The 19,681-nt window shown below is 39.5% G+C and overlaps 1 protein-coding gene across 2 annotated transcripts in view; it reads left to right on the top strand.

The window, feature by feature from the left end:
• Positions 1 to 1,203: 1,203 nt before the first annotated feature.
• The window catches only part of ARHGAP24 (Rho GTPase activating protein 24), a 508,913-nt gene continuing 490,435 nt past the window's right edge, over positions 1,204 to 19,681 (top strand). Inside the window, exon 1 of one of the 2 annotated variants that reach the window (XM_045079402.1) lies at positions 1,204 to 1,408. The gene's annotated coding sequence lies outside the window, so the exon portion shown is untranslated. Of the gene's footprint in view, positions 1,409 to 1,981; positions 2,391 to 19,681 lie in introns of those variants that run through there. The other variant, XM_045079401.1, reaches the window with a different exon arrangement.

Here is a 19,681-nt window from a genome sequence, read left to right as displayed (position 1 = left end):
CAGATACCATTTTCCCTGGGGTCTGGATCAGTCACATCAGCATGATCCTTTGGTTAGAATCTTTCACATCTCTGCTTAAAAGTTTCTTTCTCCTCTAAAGTTGCTATAATCCGTCTGAGAGATGTCTCCCAGTCCCAATTAATCCAGAAGTAAGAGAGGAATAACAGACCGAGTCCACTGAACAATCAAGCATTTTCTAATTCAGGTTATACTCCGTTGTAATGAAGGTCTTTGCTAAGTCTCTAAGGGGCTTCTAGAAAAGGAATACAGTGACCCTTGTCTTTCTGCAGAGAAGGGAGGGGAAAGCCCTTGGCGTTGGTAGGTATACTCCCTCCATGCTTAATGCTCAAGTAAGAATCTTCCTATCCTTCAGTTGTGCTGTCTATCTTAAGATACTCACACACATCACACATGTCAGTGAAGTGACGCCAAATGGAGAGTGTGGGGACAGAGTCAGGAGATGTGAAGGGCAAGGCTTGGGTACAAGGCTGTGTCCAGGGGCATGTCTTAACCTTTCAGATTAGAAACTACCCAGTAACCACCCGGAGTTTAATTTTTTATAGTCTTGAGTCTAAATTGCTTGGGGGTAATAGCTGTTAGGTCCTGAAATAGGTTACTAATGTGATAGTTTCCTTGTCTTTTTTTAAATGTCACAATCTTGAATCATACTTATTGACACTTGTCTTCCTGAGGCTTTTGAGTCCATCAAATGGGTGCAGATTTCATTTCGGTTAATTTCATTGTTTTCTGGCTTTCATCTACAACTACCCATTGGCATTTACCTGCCAGGGTGTAGCTGGAACACATAAGCCATATGGGTTGATAAAGGTCATGTAGTCCTACCAATTAGAAAATAAGCTACACTGCTTTTGGTTAGGGATTCCATGCACATTTTTAAAAGGAAAATGCCAAAAGAGAGGTTTTGTTCCTCCTTACAGAAGTTAATTTGATTCATTAAAGGTTTGAGAATTCTCTAAGCCAGAAAATCAGTTTTCAGTGGGCATCAGGTTGGGATGGGGCAGATCACCAAGAAGAAAGACTCCAAGAAAGAAGATAATAGATAAAAGAAAGAAAAAATAAGTGTCTGCATAGACTTTTATTTTTGTTGTTTCTAGATTTGCATGTGTGCTCTTCTTCCGTATAATTGGAAATTCTTAATGAGAAGACTCTCATTTTGTGTCTTAAAGAAATCTAGTGATGATTTTTAATCACTCCAAATTAGAGATCTTTACAAAGCCTTTTGAAGTAATTGAGCTAGCCCTCAAGGTAACTGATTTGTGAGATGTAGACATGAAATAGGCGTTTTTGGTGGTGGCAGAGGAGAGGGGCTTGGATCAGCAAAAATTTTACTACTCTGTCCCTTCTTTCACACTGTGCAATTCTGAGAGCTCTTAAACCAGGATAAGAGGTAAGTGTGCTTTGCGTTTCTCTAAGGATCTAACTAAGGCATGCATCTAAATTAGCATTTCTAGGAATGCAGGTTTAGTGACCCAGGTAATTTGGGTTGGAGAAATAAGATTTTACAGAAAGAGCAGAGGGAAGCAAGTAAAACCTGTGTGTGTGTGTGTGTGGTGGGGGAGGGTTGGCCAAAGAAATGCAGAGCTCCTGGAGGGCAGGAGACATGTATTTTCCACCCTTCTCCGCACCCAGAGCCCCAGATTTGTGACCGAGAGTTATCTATGGTACACAGGTAATGCAACGAGCAATTTCAGCCTAGGAGGGACAGAGGTGGGGCGGCCTCTGTCTGGTCGCGGGGTAGCGTAGCCGCCAGCTCAGTCACTCCGAGATAACGTAGCGGTGAGAGGGTGAGACGCAGGGCCAGGACGCGGCTCCTCCCGGCCTCCCCCCAGAGTACCGCTCGAATCTTCTGAAGCTGCCAGTTGCCAAATGAAATCCGAAACCCTTGGCTGCGTCTGAGGGCTGGCCCCGCTCAGTTGTTCCAGCCTCTTGTACTGTATATTTACACATTCACACACAATCACTCTTTCTAACTTCTGGGGCTCTTTGCGCAACTGCTAGGATTTCTCAAGTGCATGTGGCAACTCAGCCCAGCTCCGGGGGAAACCGGCGGGGCTCCGGAGGGTCTCCAAGGCCCGGGGAGCGGTCAGGACTGCGGCGGGGACACGAGAGGCTCGAGGCCCGGGCGGTGGTGGGGGGAAACACCCACAACTTTCCACCCCAGCCACAGCTCTTACGGACGCTGAGCATTTCCTCCGAAGCCACCACAGCTGCGGAGCCACCAAGTGCATGGGGCGCAACACTTCCCCTTGTTGCGGGAAGTAAAGTACCCGTCCCTCCTCCCTTTTTCTTCTCCTTTTCCTTTGGCTTGTCCTGGGAGCCTTTCTCTTTGGAGCAGCCGCGGTTCGCGTCTGTCGTGTGCTCGGAGCAGGGTAGGTGACGCTACTCGGGGGTGTGCTCCGGGGCCACCGCGGGAGGCTGAGGTGTGACTCGGGGGTGTGGGGGGCTGCAGGCACAGCTGCCGGACACAGGCAAGGGAGCTTCTGGGGGCGAGGAGGGATCGCCCGGAATCCTGAGCTGGTGCAGAGTGTGTGTGTGTGTGTGCGTGCGTGCGTGTGTGTGTGTGTGTATGTGTGTGTGCGCGCGCGCCCGCTTGTGTGTATGTTGGGAAAACAATGTTTTTATTTTTAAAAGGAAGAAAGGGTGTAAGCTGGTAGTGTGTGTTTCTGGCCTTAAACATAGATGGAATTAATAAAAACCGTGCAGTTCAGCTCCCTTACTATCCATCCTTCCTTCTCCATCCAGCCCTCACCCCTCCCCCTCTGTTTCTGCTAGTGTCTAATGAGAGTTTCCTAGATGAGAGGCACACAGAGGTAGATTTTAATAATGAACTCTTTTAGGGCCAATGTAAAATAATAAGGAATCTTTGGTGAATTCTAAGCCACCCAAAAGATTTTGTTTAGAAATATTAAAAAAAAAAAAACACTTTTGAAGACATTATCCATCCTTTCTTCAGTATAAATAGGTAATATGTGTCATTAAAAATATACATGGACTATATTTCTTTTATAAGTCCCAAAATTGAAGGGGAGATATTACTCATCGAGTAATATTTCTTAGAGATATTAGGTTTTCAATATCAACTAGTAATAGGGAACCCAGACTCCCTATATGTAGTCTATTTCTATTTAATTCATTTGAATTAAAAGATAATCTCCAGACAATTTGTGTTTTCATCATACTTTTTGTTACTCTCTCTCTTTTTTTTTTTTTAAACCTTAGCAAGGCATCTTTTCATCTCTTTCTAAAAAGAGGAAAATACATAAATCATGCTAGGTATTTGAAATATAAAAGTTGTAAGGGGTTTGCTTATGCATAAGTAAAACAATGTGTGTTGCTGTGTCTACTAAGGAAGACAAATTAATTGAAATCTGGGGATATTTACAGTACAGTTAAGAGCTTTACTCAATTACTGAGAAGAAGATGGACAGACAGATTAAATACAAACAATCTGTCCCCTGATTCTAATTAGAACTCAAAACCAACCCTTAAGGGCAAGAATGGAAGTTGTTATTAAGCTGGGCATCATAAAACACAGAGAATTAATACAGTAGAAAAAACCAGAAAACAAGTATAAAGCCACATCAGACTCGTTAAGATCTCGCTCTCCCTTTTAAATTTCTTAATGCTTCCTCTTCTCTGGGGACATTTCAACTTCTAAGTGAGCCCAATAATACAATTCCCTTTTTTGTCTTTCTTGAGTGCCTGATTTTTAGGTAAGAAGTCAAGGAATCTGTTCTTTGGATCCATTATTGAATTGTCAGAGAATTCACCTTAGACATCTTGGAGGACTGAATTATTGGCAAAACTTGAAAAAAAAAAAAACTTTTTCTTTCCACTTAAAGGAACTATGTTCTTAGGGGGAAGACCTGTAAGTGGGAATAAGAGATAAAGTATAAGTTTTTCAGATCTGGAATTTAGTTTGAGTTATGTGTAAGGAATATACAACTAGTGTGATAAAAAGGAGAATTGGTAATCTTTTTTTCTACATCTGAAAGGCTGTTAAAACTCACTCTGTTCTTGGCTTTCAACTGTATTATTTTGTTATATTACTTAATCTCAGGGATTTGGGATTGAGAGGTTGATGGTTTCTGAGTAATATTCTTTTGTGCTGTGCGTTCTGGTGAATTTGAATCATTTTGAAAATACAACCTGATAGTAAGTGAAGAAAATCTAAGTTCTCAAGAAAAAAAAAAAATCACTGAAGGAGAAATAGCAGGGTACCCTTCCAGACAAGAGTATAGGCTTTAAAGTATAAAAGAAAAAGTGTTCTGGACTTAAATCTCCAGTGAGATCCTTTCACGTTTCGCTTGGTATAGTAATGGCCAAAGCTCTGGGAATTTTTACTGGGCAGGGCTTTATTTACTGTGTGATCTTGGACTCTCTAGGATGGAAGGTGAGGGTAAGGGAAAGGGCGGGAAAGGTAAGGAATGTGCAACAGGTGGTGATAAGTGTTTTGAGTCTAATTACCTTGCTGCCTTGGCCAAAGCCGAGTTGGTGTTTACCAACAGTGCCTTAATGGTTTTGTTGTGACCTTCTGGCCCATTCAAGTCTGTTTTCTTTCTGGCTTGATTAGTGTCCGGGTTGGTTTTGCAGGGCTAAGAGCCGGCAGAACTGCTTCAAAATCCAGGCTATACATTTTGGTTCTGTTTTCAGTGCTCGAAGGGCTATAGGATCATCTTATTACCTGTAGTTATTTTCCTATGGTATTTTCTGGCTGGTAGTAAAGGGCTGGTTCCTGGTGAGTTGAGCTTATGTAATGTTGATCGCTTCTTTCTGCTATGTGTCAGTTTTCAGGAAAGGTGAGCACTTCAGAAAAAGAAGATGGAGGAGGTGGATAGACCTTGGCTTGGAGGCTCATGGAAGGCATAGCCCCTCAGTCATACTTAGGTTTGGAGGAGGTTGATGATAACAAGGCATCCATTCCACAATGGTCACATTTTCCTGAGGAACAAAAAGCCCCTGAGACTTAAAATCCAAAGATGCTTGTTTACTCTTAAATCCATGGCTAAAGGACTAACATTTCTCTCAGATAGAGAAGGGTATTTAAAAATAAAATTGTAAATCGTCCACTTTGCCATGAAGTTAATGCTCTTCATGTGAAGAGTTCAAGTCTCAGACTGAGTCTTGAAATGGTGACCCATCTTGTTTTTGCTACTTGATCTCGGACTTTGTAAGTTGATGGTGGTTTCAGTGGCTAAGTAGAAGCACATTTGGAAGTGGGGGGGATTGTTCTGATGCGATTCAAGGAATGTTCGGTTTTCAGAGGTTATTGTGCACATGTGTGTTTTAAGCAGCATCTACGCCCAACCATGGCATTGCTACAATTAATCTTCATACAGAACAGATCTAGTTGTGTCAATCCCTTGTTCTAAAACCTTTTATGGATCCCGGGATCCCAATTATCCTACAACAGTAACTCTAAACTCTTTAGTAGAGTGACTAAAAGCTATTCAAAGCCTTTCCTTTTTAGCTTCTTCTTCCTGCCCAAGGGCTCCTCATTGTTCTCCCTTCTGATTTTTTGCTCATGGATTTACATTCTCCAGGAATTCCCTTTGCCTGGAAAGTCCCACTTGATTCTTGATGGTCCACTTCAACTGGAACTTTCTCTGGGAGAATTTACCCAATTCTATGCAGGAAAAAGAAATCATTTCAACTTGTCTGCTTCCATGGTACTTTGAACTTACTTTGAAAATTTTTTATTAAAATATTATCAGCAACCAAACGTAGTGAGTCATATTGGTGGTAGAGGACTTACCTGCATCCTTGTGCCCAGTCCAGTGTCTGAAACATATAGTAGACATGTGTTAATGTTTCCTTAATAAATGGGCAAGTGATGAATGAATAAAGTACTGGTGGACTCCAATTTATGCACAGAGTTTTTTCCCCAAGGGTTCCATTTGAAAAATATCTATTTGGACTCAAGATTTCATTTTCACGGGGCGCCTGGGTGGCTCAGTAGGTTAAGCCTCTGCCTCCAGCTCAGGTCATGATCTCAAGATCCTCGAATCAAGCCCCACGTTGGGCTCTCTGCTTGGCAGGGAGCCTGCTTCCTCCTCTCTCTGCCTGCTTCTCTGCCTACTTGTGATCTCTGTCTGTCACATAAATAAATAAAATCTTAAAAAAAAAAAACACCTCAACATTAAAAAAAAAAAATTTCATTTTCACGCGTAAGTAACAACACTACAAAATATAATTTGCTTTCTAGACCAGCCCACACATGTTTATTTAATTCCTATAATAGATGAAATTTGTGCTTTTGAAATGATAAAGTGAAAGCAAAGCAAAACAAAAAATGGGATCACCTTTTTCTTTTGAAAAAATAAAAGGTACACTTGAGTTTAAAGATAATAGAAATAGTTCTAATGGATACACATTTTTCACAATTGTTTTTTATATTATACTATAAAATCTGTAATCTATCAAATCCCAGTGGGAGGTCCTGGGTTTGTCTGTGAGGAGTAATAATGGAGTTAAATTTAGAGATTCTACTGCCTGTGGATGGGCAATCATTTTAATTAATCAAACAAAATAGGAATACTAATTTTGGATATTTAATAATTATCTTGAGTGCTAGTGCTTGAAGGAAGTTGGATTTAATTAAAGGAGAATGCAGAGGTGGATGGAGAAGAAGAAATTCAGAGGGACATCTTTTCTCATGTTACTGATTTTTACTTTATGGATTTTCCTTTAATCTCATTTGGGCACTTAAGCCAAACCCAAAGATTCTTCTGGAAAAAAACTGGTCTTACTCTATGGTTATTTCTGCTGCCTGACCTAAAGAAGGGGATTGCTCTCCATTTGAACTGAAATACAAATGGGCTTCATTTCACTTTCAGAGCAGTGATGGCTCTGGCACTTGTGTGCTTCTACTGTTTGGCACATAGATAATTTTTCAATCAAGGAACCATTGTGCTTGTGTTTTAGTCACCAGCGGGGGACCCCAAACTCAAATTGTTCCTGATGTAGCATCTCTTAGAAGACTAGAAGAGCAAGCATTGATATTTAAGAGTAAGAGTCTACTCAGTTTTCTAAATCTTCCATGCATTTTTATCAAATCCTATGACCAGAGCTTACCTATCCCATTCACCTGACAACACATTTTTGTTATGTTGTCTTCATCAAACCGTGCTCTAATGCAGTGCCCTAGATTTTCCTGAGTCAACATAAAAGAGATAGGATGCGTGGAATATATAGTGACATTTTTTGTTACGTATTTCAGTATTTATTACATGAAGATCTCCATAAATTCATTTTTGCTTTTATTGCTTTAAAAAGTGTGCCTCTTGTGATTAACTTGTTTCTTCTGTTAGAAGAAAAGAGACTAAGAAATCACCATGTTTCCCAGTTTGGCCTGTCACTCAAGAAGCTCAGAGCTAAATCTGATGCTTAGTTGTCTCCTGGTCAAGGTCTTCTTATGACATAGTTCACATCCTTTTATGCACCTATCATTCCATACCCTTTAACTAAGTTAACTGAAATTCATTATGGAAATAGATTGAATTACCTTCATTTTGTATAGTTTTTACTCTTTTTAGACATGTAGTTAAATATTTATAAATCTCTATCTTGTAACTTCAGTTTAGTATTTTAAGCCAACAATTTTTCCAGGTGTTTTTTTTTTTTTTTTTTTTTTTTTGTGTGTGTGTGTGTGTGTGTGTGTGTATGTGGTTCCTAGAAACATTGGAATACTGTTTTTATAATTTCTATGGATAAAATAAACTCCCCCTAAATGTTACATTTCTTGAAAAACTAAGGAGTCATGTCTGAATAAATTTAAAAATAGATATTGAAGATCAAACATGGGTATTTTTTTCAATACATATATCACAAATCAATACCAAGTTTTCCCTTGGGGATATTTCTGAGAAACAGAAAACTTTCTTTTTGTTACAGATGAAACCTGTCAGTAAATTGAGACTTAGCCCCATAATTCAGGTTGTTTTCTGCCCACCGCATTGAGTTTTCAGAAAACAAAGTAGTTTTTCAAGTTTCCTGGTGGGATGAAAATAGCTGTCATTTTGTCTTGAAAGTTTTTTTTTTTTTCCTTTCTTTGAGTCTCATAGACTCTCATAATGATAGTCACTCTAATGAATTAAGTACCTACTAAGTACTCCACAAGATTCTTTTACATATATGACTTGTAATTCTTGAAGTAGTTAGAAGTCATGAGTAATTCCAGTAATAATATCTGTTCTCTCTAATTCAGATATTATTATTCCCTAAAATGAGAATGTTTAGGCTTGGAGAGATAAAGAAACTCACCTAAGATAACTTAGAAGTGATAGAGAGTCAAGAGCAAAAACCATGTCTGCCTAAGTCCGGATAGCTGACTATTTTTATTATATTATCTCCCTCTTGGTCTTCTTCTCTTCAGTTGTTAATTTTAAAGTCATAAAAATCTGTGTGTTTTAGAAGTTTGATGTACAGTACAGACCCTGGTCTCAACATGGACTCCGTGAACTGGCTTTGGAAATTTCTTATGGCTTTTTTCAGGTGATAGTATTCTTGTGCTGATTTGGCACCCCCGGGGTTGGTTACCACTACTAAGGTTGTCCTATGAGAAAAGAGACTCTAGCAACCTCAGACTGTTAATTGAATCTATCTGTAGTGATCAAACCGATCAGAGAATTTTCTGATGAGAAGTAAATAGAAAAGGTATGTTCCATGAGGTTTCAGTTATCTGTCCCCATGACTTAATTCCCATATATGGAACGTATATTTCTGGAACTCTGTGACCAAGAGGTGAAGGTGGAGGAAGGGGAAGATGCAAGTGGTCAGTGGTCTGAAGGCTAGAGACCCAACTTAGGAAAGCTGAAATGTAGCAGGAGAGGGTGACTTTTCTGGAGGGAGCAACTATGAAGGGGAGAAAAGTTGAGTTGGTGGTATTACTCACTGGGCACACAAAAGTGAAATGAGCAACAAAGGAAGTGATTCCCAAGCCATTCTTTCTCAAGGAAGGACATTCACTATAGGAATTGTTGAACTGCGTCTCACTCCTCTTTGCAAGACTCAAAAAGGACTTCTCCATTCTTCTTGAGGGGTTATCTTTGATTGTATCATTGTTTCCCACACAATGGTTTAAAAATGTCTCATATGAAGGGACTTGTAGCAAGAAAAGATGAGCCAGAGAAGTTGAGAGAGCCTGATGTTATCTTGTTGCACTATGTTTCATAAACCTAGAATTTAGCTACATGAGTACCACCTTCAGAGTTTCATTTGGTATGCAAATCCTATTATGGTTTAACTGTTACTATAAAATATTCAATGCAGTTTTGAGATTTTTTTTTTAAAGATTTTATTTATTTGTCAGAGACAGAGGGAGAGAGAGCGAGCGAGCACAGCAGACAGAGAGTCAGGCAGAGGCAGAGGGAGAAGCAGGCTCTCTGCCGAGCAAGGAGCCTGATGTGGGACTCGATCCCAGGACCCTGAGATCATGACCTGAGCCGAAGGCAGCTGCTTAACCAACTGAGCCACCCAGGCGTCCCAAGTTTTGAGATTTTATATAAAGGCATCTATGGGTATACAAAAGCCCTCCGCCTTCTCACAATTGTGATTTGCTGATTAATAACTTCATCTTTTGGTAACAACTTACAATTTCATCATGGAATAACTTTTCTGTATCTTTGGGTTTAGGTTCAAGTTGGCAGATTCCATGGTGGAGCATTGGTTTTTGGTCCCTAAAGATAGGCAAAAGCCACAAGGAATTGTCTGGTTGAGGAGTTCTGAGAACTTCTACACAACAGATGGAACTGCCAGAAAGGATGGATGGGAGAAGGAACATAGTAAGGTCATAGGATAACCTGATATCCTCAGAAGGCAAGGAAATAAGAGAAAGAGCAAATCCAGAGACAACACTGGGAACTAGACGCCAGTGGAAGGGAGGCTGTGTATGGTGTGGCAACTGAACATTTGGTGTCTGTCTAATAATAACAATTATTGAAGCCTTACTATGTGCTTGATTATGCCAAACCCTTGTCATGGGTCATTATCCCTTTTAATCCTCACAGCTCCCATGTGGGCAGGCCCTATTATTATCTCTCTTTTATAGATGGGAAAACTGAAACTTGGAGAGGCTTAATAACTTTTACCAAAATCACACAGCTAAGTAGTAGATCTGGGATTCAAAACTGAAACATCTCACTCTAAGGCAACAATCTTTGTCATTATGCTCTAGAATTAGGCCTCTGTTCCAACATGGCTCTGATGTGCACAAACCTTGTGACCCTGGGCAAGTTGTATTAATCTTCTTGAACCAGATTTCCTCTCTGTGAATACGGGCATTTAATAATACCCACTTCAAAACATTATCATGGTTTTTTAATTTATGGAGTGGGAAATACTTGTAAAGAGACTGGAAAGGTATCTGGCATCTGATATCAATGCATGTTAACAGTTATTATTATTAAATTAAGTGATGAACATGGGACTCCTAAGCAGTACTTTTCAAGCAGGGGTTCTTGATCAGTGTTCATGAAATCAAGTTCATGAAATCAGTGTTCATGAAATCAAGTTCTTTTTAAATGAAAAAGAATAGAAAAAGATGCAATGGAATGGAATGGGGAAAAAATCAGGTTTTGTCATATATAGTAAAAGGGAGAATTGTATCATACGTTTTAATATCTGTTTTGTGTATACATGCATCTCACACATTGGGTAAAAATGAAAAAAAATATATGTTTCTGATTATTAACTGTCCAAAAAAAGGTATTTTAAAAAATCATTTAAAGTAACATTTTTCAAAGTATGGTTCAGGAACCAGTAGTGTCAGTTTCACTGGGAACTTGTTAGAAATGCAAATTATTGAGCCCCACCTGCACCCATTCATGTATGTTTTAACAAGCCCTCCAGGTGATTAAGGACAATTATGTATTCAAAAGTGGTATTTGGAATTCATGAAAAAATTAGGTAAGGCTATATGTAAATTATTTAAGACTGCTTAAGAGCACATGTTGTATTATATTGACTAAGAATTTAAATTTTCCGCAGAATGCCAGCTTGTGCTGTGTGACTTGTTTTCTGTACCTGTTTCCCCAATTTTTTCTGTGCTGCCTGCTCACAGCACAGGTGTGTAAGTCCCATATATCCTGTGCTTTCTTCTAGCTCTCTAAGATTAAAAGTTAAAATTCTTTGTAAGTAGCTCTGAGCCCTGAATATCTAGGTTGTGTTCAGTTTGAACTGTTTTAATGATAGTAGTCCAGATGCCTAACAGCTGCAAAATTAGGAATTAAATTAAGAGTCCATAAAACTGCACTCAATATTTTACTAATGGAGATATTTATTTTGAAAAGCACAAGCAAATGAGAAGACACTGATGATCTCCTTAATGTAAAACTAATACTGATGATAAAAAACCCTTTTGGCAAAAATGAAAGTGATATAAATTTTTATCCTGGAATATTTTCCCCCTCTAAGGAAACAGTGAAGGTGTTTAAGATATTTATGTATTGTATGACATTACTGTTAAGAGAGAGTGAATGCTATTGCATTGACTGGTCTTTCTTCATTATGGTGTTTAATGTAATTTATTGTATTTGGTTTTCAGTCAGAGGGTGTGTTGCTCTAAAGACTTAAAAATATACTCTCTGAAAACACAGCATCCAAATTCACTAGAAAAGACTTGAGGACTTTCTTTGACATAAAAAGAAAAGAGGGATTGCTCTTGGGTGGCTCAGTCAGTTAAGTGTCTGCCTTTGGCTCAGGTCATGATCCAGGAGTCCTGGGATCCAGCCCCCCATAGTGCTCCCTGATCAGTCGGGAGCCCTGCTTCTCCCTTGCCCTCTGACCCTCCCTGGCGCTTTTGCTCTCTCTGTCTCTCCCTCTTGCTCTCATTCTGAAATAAATAAATAAAAGCTTCTGAAGAAACAAATATTCCTTTGGATTTTAAAAAAGTAGTTTTTCAGTGTTTAGTGATGTGTGAAAATATTTTTCAGGACAAAAGTGTCAGGAAGAATGAAAGTTTCCTTTCTGGCTCACCGCAGGTGAAATTTCATGTTTCACAGTAGCTGGAGAGGTATTTCCAAAGATCCTGTCCTGCTTTGCATTCTGTGGTTGGAGAGGAGTGGAAGTGGAAGAAGAGGAGGAGGTTGTGGGCTGGATCCTGCTTCTGGTAGTAATTAGCATCTGTGAACTCAGGCAAATCATGTCGCTCTTCTGGACTTTAGTCTCCTTCTCGGTAAAATAAAGGGCTTGTAATAAATACTTTCTAAGGTTGATCCAGCCCTGAAGAAGTTTCTGTTGCTAAACAGTCATGTGTTCCTTTTGAGCAGTTTTGGTAAGAATATGGCTACGTGTCTATATTGGCAGGGCTTAAAAGTATGTTTGATGTTATGGAGGAATGAGGATCTGGAAGCCTTACAGATTGATTACTTGACAAAATTTAGCTTGACCTTGGCCTTGACACATTTCATATACCAAGGAGTTAGTTTTCATCAGCTGTGGGATTGGGGGCATAGGTGATACCACTCACCAGGTGGCATTTGAGAATGTCTGAGGATGTTCTCAGTCATCCCAAAGATAGGGTGAATTTGTATTTAGTACCCAGGGGTCAAAAGTGCCACACATCTTGTAATGTGTGGGCCAATCCCTCACTACAAAGAAGCTTTTCTCCCAGGATGGCAAGAACATTGCCATCAGGAACCAGCAAATAAGTTAAAGGATTCATCGTTAACTTCATTATTTTGTGAAATTGTCTGGGAAATTGGAAATGAATTTGTTGTACACTTTCTGTGGGTTCAGTGCCACAAATGCAAACAATATCTATTCTTGGATGACAACTGGTGTTTGTGATGCATGGGAGAGAATAGCCTCCAGCTCCCTGCACTATATATTGACTATGCAGTAAGAAAAGCAATGAGAAAGCCCAGCTTTGTTAGTATGGTGTGCAAATATAACTTGAAAACATACTAGGAATAGTTGCTTTGAGTATGAAGTTGCTAGTTTCCTTATGACAGCCATATTTTTTAATGAAATGGCTATAGAAGTTTCCATTCAATACAAGTAGACATTTCTTGGTTCCAAATAAATGTTCTGATGAAGACAGTAAAGGCATAGATCTGATTCTTCATGATGAGAAATACCACCTGCCTAATAGTTCTATACATGACGTTACGTGACACGAGCACTTCTTACCCTCTAGCCGCTTCAGTCCTTGGGTTGGCCTCGCCGTATTCCAGGTTAGGTTAAGGATGGAATCCATTTAGCAAGAGTGACTCATCCAGGGCAACCTCCAGAACTTTGGTAACATTTTCAAATTTGATGTGAACTTTGCTTTGGAATCCCTTAAATCACAGGATCAGTTTATTAAAATTATTTCATCTTTTTAATCTTCTTGCACTTGTCAAGTCCCTGGTTTGTTAATGTGATCTGTATACTTTTAAACTAATGCTTTATCTTCAGTTCTTAGACACAGTGAATAGAGAAGGAGTTGGATGGATAAAACTGTTGTCGAGCAAACCGAAGCCAACTTGTTATTTTCTAGAAGTGAAAGGGAACCCCTGCTTTTCCTTTCTTTTGTCAACCTGGGACTTAATACCTATAGGATAAGGGGGAAAGGGAAGTGAAGTTGAAATGTGTGACTTTTTTTTCTCATAAATTTGGTAAAAAAATTTAGATTTCAGGAGAAGGCTAAAATTACAGAATCGAAAAAAAAAGTCTTTTTGGTTACCTTTCATGTTCATTATCCATGCTAGACCTCCATGATTAACAAAAGTTACATGATTAACAAAAGTTACATGCTACATTCCCCTTGGAATGAATTTTTTAGACATCAGAACAAAAACCCACTTAGCAAACAGCTATAACCATTCTATCTCAATTTGATATAGAAAATGAGTTGAAAGTGATGTAGATGATTTGGGGTTTGCCTCAGAATGTAGAGTCAGGGATGCCTGGGTGGCTCAGTAGGTTAAGCAGCTGCCTTCAGCTCCAGTCATGATCCCAGTGTCCTGGGATCGAGCCCCACATCGGGCTCCTTGCTCAATGGGGAGCCTACTTCCCCCTTTCCCTCTACTTGCTCCTCTGCCTGCTTGTGTTCTCTCTCTCTCTGTCAAAGAAATAAAATTAAAAAAAAAAAAAAAGATTACAGAGTCAGGACAAGGCAGATGAGGCTCTTGGGTTTTGGGGACCAGTTTTCCTACCCCACTGCCCTATTCCCCAGAGGCCCTTGTCACCTTGAGTTCTCTGAGACAACTAACTACAAATGCCAGCCTAAGGAAGCCAGTGCATATAATGAATTACTTCCTGTGTTCTGTAAGGAGAAAGGGACTAGTTAAATAACATCCGGCAAAATTGAGAAAAGAGTCACTCGTGATTTTTGGTGTTCAGTTGTTCAGGTGTGGACTTGTGGCTGAGAAAAGAACAAGTGAATATGTAATTCTAATTTTAAAAAGCATTTTTACTGAGCCCACATTCACCCCTAAAGGCGGATGAAAAATGTACCTCATTAAAATCAAGGTGTAATTTATAATATTTTCTGGTTTTAGTTACATTTTAAAACTAATTCTTTGTGATGATATTAATTACACGGAACCCATTTAATATGAATGTTCTCAATACACGGTAGAGTCTCATTCGATTCAGTCCTCAAACCACACTACAGTTGCACATTCTTCTCTTATATTATGCTGTTCATATTTTTGAGGAACAGTGACATAAGTAAGCTGGTGATATTAAATAGCTAAAGGATTTCATGCAGCAAACAAAACCAAGAATTAACAAAAAACTGGTTAATCTCTTTAAGTGCTGCCTTACGGAGTCAGATAATCACAGAAGGTGAGAAAATGGGATGGGGGAGCTGGAGAAGAGGCTTCAGCTCAGGGCAGCTGCTGTGGAAAGCTGAGAAACAGGGAGCCTTCTTTCTGTGCCTTGCTTTTATTATCTCTCTGTTTGCGGTCCCATCCTCTCCTGTTTAATTTGAGGAACATTCCAGGGAGTATCCTTAGCTTCCCTGTCGTGAGTCTGTGACCGGGGCTTGAAGGCTCTGAAGGACTCCTTCGGAAACAGGGGAGGACAAATAGAGCAAGCTGGCTGGGTAGCCCTTGGCTCAGCTGCTTGAGATGGACTTTTCCGTGGGAGCAGGTGAGACCTTTGTGCCACTGAGCCGTGGGGTACCAATGCCCACGTCCTCATGCAGCTTTGCAGTTAGTTCTAAAGAGTGTAGAACGCCATCTCAGAGAAGTGGGGGTTACTGCTGTATCTCAAAAGAGAGAATGCACTAAATGCTTGGACTTCCTTCACCCCTTTGCATAAGCCTCTGTGGTATTACATCTGGGACTTTGCTTCTAATATATTTATTTTCAAGCAAGAATAGCATATTAGTGACTAGGGATAGTTCTTATTTGTTTCGCAAAGAACCCTCTGAACAAATGCATAACAATAATAACAGTGGCATACTTTTTGCCACTGTTTTCTGTTTGTTTGATGGAATAAAGGTTTTGTTAATGTCTTAGAGCCACTAAATAAAACAAAATTATATTGAACTATTTGGTGGAAATGCCAAGCAATTAGTGCAAGGTATCATTAATGAGCTGTATTATTAATGTGAAATGCTAACCTAATTCAGAAAGAGTAAATGATATGTAAAGGTCGTATTACCATGAGCCTGGAAGGGGCAGGGAGGGAAGGTAGGTGTAAAGAGACAGAGAATAAGTAAATACACATGTGAGGTTAAGGTGGAACGGATTGGAACTGCTGGTGATGTTTCCTAGGAGTCTGGGACGTGCTGAGTTAGAGTTGGTGCTGCTGTTCGTCAAGGTTGTCAGGGAACAGACTGCTTAAGGGATTAGAGATTGATTCCTGATACCAGTGTTGGCCCATAAATGGTAACCAGAATAATTAGGACTGTGTTTACAGACTTGGGGACAGGCAGCAAAAGCCCCTGGTAACTTACTTCCAATGGACCAAGTTAAATTTTTATCTTAAATCTGAGTTTTGAGTTGGAACAAAGGTATTAGCTGGTTTTTCTTGAGCTGGTAGTTCCTTCACCTTGCAGCTTTCTGTTATGCCATCGTAAAGTTTCCAGAGAATTATCTTTGGAATGCATTCACATAGGAATCCCTCCATCTGCCTGCTTTCTGAAGGACTGAATTTGGTGCCGTGGGTGATTTTAATCAGAGGCAGGGAAGCACTATTATTTTTTGACTTTATTAAGAACTCTAGTAAACAATTCAGCCATAGGATGTTTGTTTGGCAGTTTTGGGGAAGTTATTAACCTGGCAGCCCAACTCCTCCAATAGTACCCTTACCCCTGTGGTCTGGGTGTAGCAATCTGTTTATGGTAAATAGGGGGCCACTAACTGGGAGTCGACAGCTTATTGAAAACATTTTTTTTTTTTTCACAATGAAACTCGTGTGACGTGATAGTATAAAATTCTTCATTACTGTGTAACTTATTAATGAATTCTTCCCCATAGAGATCATCTGATAGAATTTGGAGTCTCAGATATTTTAATCTTTATGTTTTTAGTCCAACCCAAATGCTTCTTTCTGCAGACTACAGTTTAGCTTTTGTTAATAGATTTGTTTATTTTAACACTTCTGATATTCAAGCATGGTCGACTTATTTTTTCATTTATGAGTGGTATTTATAAGATTTGGTATAAGACTTGGTAATCTGGGTTGATCAATTATCCTATTATCCTTGCTTTATTCTCTTCAAGGTTTTGACTAAATTGGGCATGATATTAAATGTCTTGTGCTTTATCACATAAAACAATGCTTTCTTAGACTAATTTTAAGTTCATAATGTTCTCATAATTAATGACTTTTTGGATTATAATTGTTTATTTTTTAGTTTATTGATGGTTAGTATGGTACATTTCTTCCATTTAAAGTGAAGATTTAGGAAAAAACAGTTTTCTTCTCTCTCATTTCTTCTATTTTTTTTTTCTGTTTAACTATAAGTATAAGATTCATAAATTATGGCACAAAAAAAGAAATGGAAACCCATCTCTTCCACTATTAACTGCCACTTACTGATCTGTGACTTTTTTACTCATTTAATATTAATAAGTCAACCAGGCTCTATTTCAGTTCAGATGTTATCTAGAGATCACCAGGACTCCTGGAATCTGTTCACACCCACATGGCTGTGTGGAAACCAGACTGATGAGGGCAGTGGTGGTGGGCAAGGGTCCCGAGAAGAATTCTGAGTGGGTTAGGTACTTCGGGGTCTTGGAAGCACTGGTTTTCATCTTCACTTTGGCTATGACTCTACGCTTGCTTCTTGGTTCAAGGAAGACCCTGGCCAGAGTGCATTGCCAACTAGCAGACCAAGTACTTTGTCTTGTGATGGCAGCCTTCAACACCTCTGGGTGTCCCTAAGGCCATTTCAAAAGAATGAATCTTAAAGTTCCCTTAGAAGTTTCAGCTATCTCACACTACAAGTTCTAGCACGTTTGACATTGTGCTGAGCAGATGACAGTCCCACATCAACAGCCCTTTCCTCTTGCTTCAAAGGAAAGAAAAGAGAGAGGCAGTCCAAGAAACAGATTCTTAACTGTAGCAAACTGGTGGTTACCAGAAGGGAAGTAGGTGGGTGGGGGTACATAAAATAGGTGATGGGGATTAAGGAGGGCACTGGTGATGAGTACTGAGTATTGAATGGAAGTGTTGAATCACTACATTGTACAACTGAAACTTATATAACACTGTATATTAATTATACTGGAATGAAAATAGAAACTTAAGGGAAAAACAATAAATGATACAAGATTACTTTTTATTTCCAAATATCTTCCGTATTGATCTAAGTCTCTCACAAATGAAACAAAATAATAGAAAACAGCCTTTCCCCCTCAGGTTTTTCTGAGTATAATAAGGAAATTTCATGAGAAGCCTCAAGATAAGGAGAGACCTAAGCCAAAAATAGACACTGCACCTGACAAGCCATTTTGTCTTTCCAGAAGATGAGACCTGTAAACTGTAGGGTATCACAGTCTCTTTCCCTGCTTTGTTTCTGGGTTTCAGTGAAGAGGGAAGGGAGCTAGAAGGGATGGATGGGTTGATAAGAGAGCTGAAAAAGAGAAATAGCCCAAATCAAGTAGTAGCTGAGTACTTATTGTTATTAATCTAGAATGATCAGATATGAAGGCAAATTGACTTCTATTAGAATGTCGATTTTTTAAAAAGATTTTATTTATTTATTTGACAGACAGAGATCACAAGTAGGCAGAGAAGTAGGCAGAGAAGCAGGCAGAGAGAGAGAGGAGGAAGCAGGCTCCCTGCTGAGCAGATGATCCCAAAACCCTGGCTGGGATCATGGCCTGAGCTGAAGGCAGAGCCACCCAGGTGCCCCAGAATGTTGATTTTTTAATAGTGTGTCTGAATTTAGTGCCCCATAACATGATAGGTTTTACAAGCATTTCTCATGCTCAGATAAAGGTATGATAGCGACTCAATGCTCGGGTTTCTCTCCTTAGCTGTAAGTGGTGAATGTCAGCGTTATTTCTCTTGGCTGGAGAAAGAAAATTTTAATCCTTTAATAGTACTGCTTATTTTATATATGTTTGCATCTCATTTTGATCTGGTAGCTTCTAAACCCTGGGGAATGTCTGATGTAGTTAGATTACTGTTATTCCTATCGTGAGATTCTTATCTTTTATTTTAAATAGCAGAGTGAACTCTTTCTTTAGTGAATGCATTTTCCACCATTAGTCACACTTAGTGGTTACAAAGTTCTGTTTTCTTCTATACAGATGCCAGCATTTTTGTAACTTCTTGCCTAATGGAGGGTGCATGTTGAAAGTTACTGGGAGCCATGAAAAGGAAGAGACCACAGGTGTTTATTTACTGTGGGTAAATAAGAGAGTCATTGATATGGTATCATCACCCTCGTCTTCAGGAATTTAGAAGGCTTTTGGTTGCATGTGCTTGGCTGGCTTAGCAGATGAAAAACAAGACCAGCTTGTGCATATCACCAGCGACAGGGCCACCAAGCAGCAGAAATAAGACCATTACAACCACTGTTGATTTGTGCATGGGAATCCTTGGTATGGTGGGAATGTTTATTTGTTTACTTTTCATAACCTAAAGTAAAGAACTCCTTCCTTGAAGAAATCTATCTCCCCTCTGGCTTTTGAGAAGATTGTAATCTTTTGCATGATTTGTTGATCACCTTTTGACCATAAGCATATGTCATGTCGTATTAGACAGGTTTCAAGGTCAACAACAGATAAATAAAAATGGCACACCACAATGTGAAGGCAAGCATACTTCAGCTCCAGGGTATATTCAGTTGTAATAATAAACAAGCATAGCCTTAGGTGCTCCATGGTTCATCACATTTTTCTGTGAATTTTGCAGACTCCTAGCTATAGACATTACCTCCCATATTTTTGTCACAAGTGGAAGGCCTTTAGGAAAATTGATATTACCCTGTGTCTTTGGTGGAAGTTTATTCTTTCTGGGAAAAGTCTAACCTACAAAACAGAGGGATGAATATGAGACTTATGGATGGAAAAAGAAGGAATGAAGTCGTTTTCTAAAGTTCAGAAGTGGGGGCACCTGGGTGGCTCAGTGGGTTAAAGCCTCTGCCTTCGGCTCAGGTCATGATCTCAGGGTCCTGGGATTGAGCCCCGCATTGGGCTCTCTGCTCAGCAGGGAGCCTGCTTCCTCCTTTCTTTCTGCCTGCCTCTCTGCCTTGCTTGTGATCTCTCTCTCTCTC

This window comes from Mustela putorius, unplaced genomic scaffold (assembly GCF_011764305.1).
Source record: "Mustela putorius furo isolate JIRA1106 unplaced genomic scaffold, ASM1176430v1.1 tig00000382_pilon_pilon_pilon, whole genome shotgun sequence".
NCBI classification, from domain to species: Eukaryota; Metazoa; Chordata; class Mammalia; order Carnivora; family Mustelidae; genus Mustela; species Mustela putorius.
This window is presented reverse-complemented; position numbering and strand designations above follow the sequence as displayed.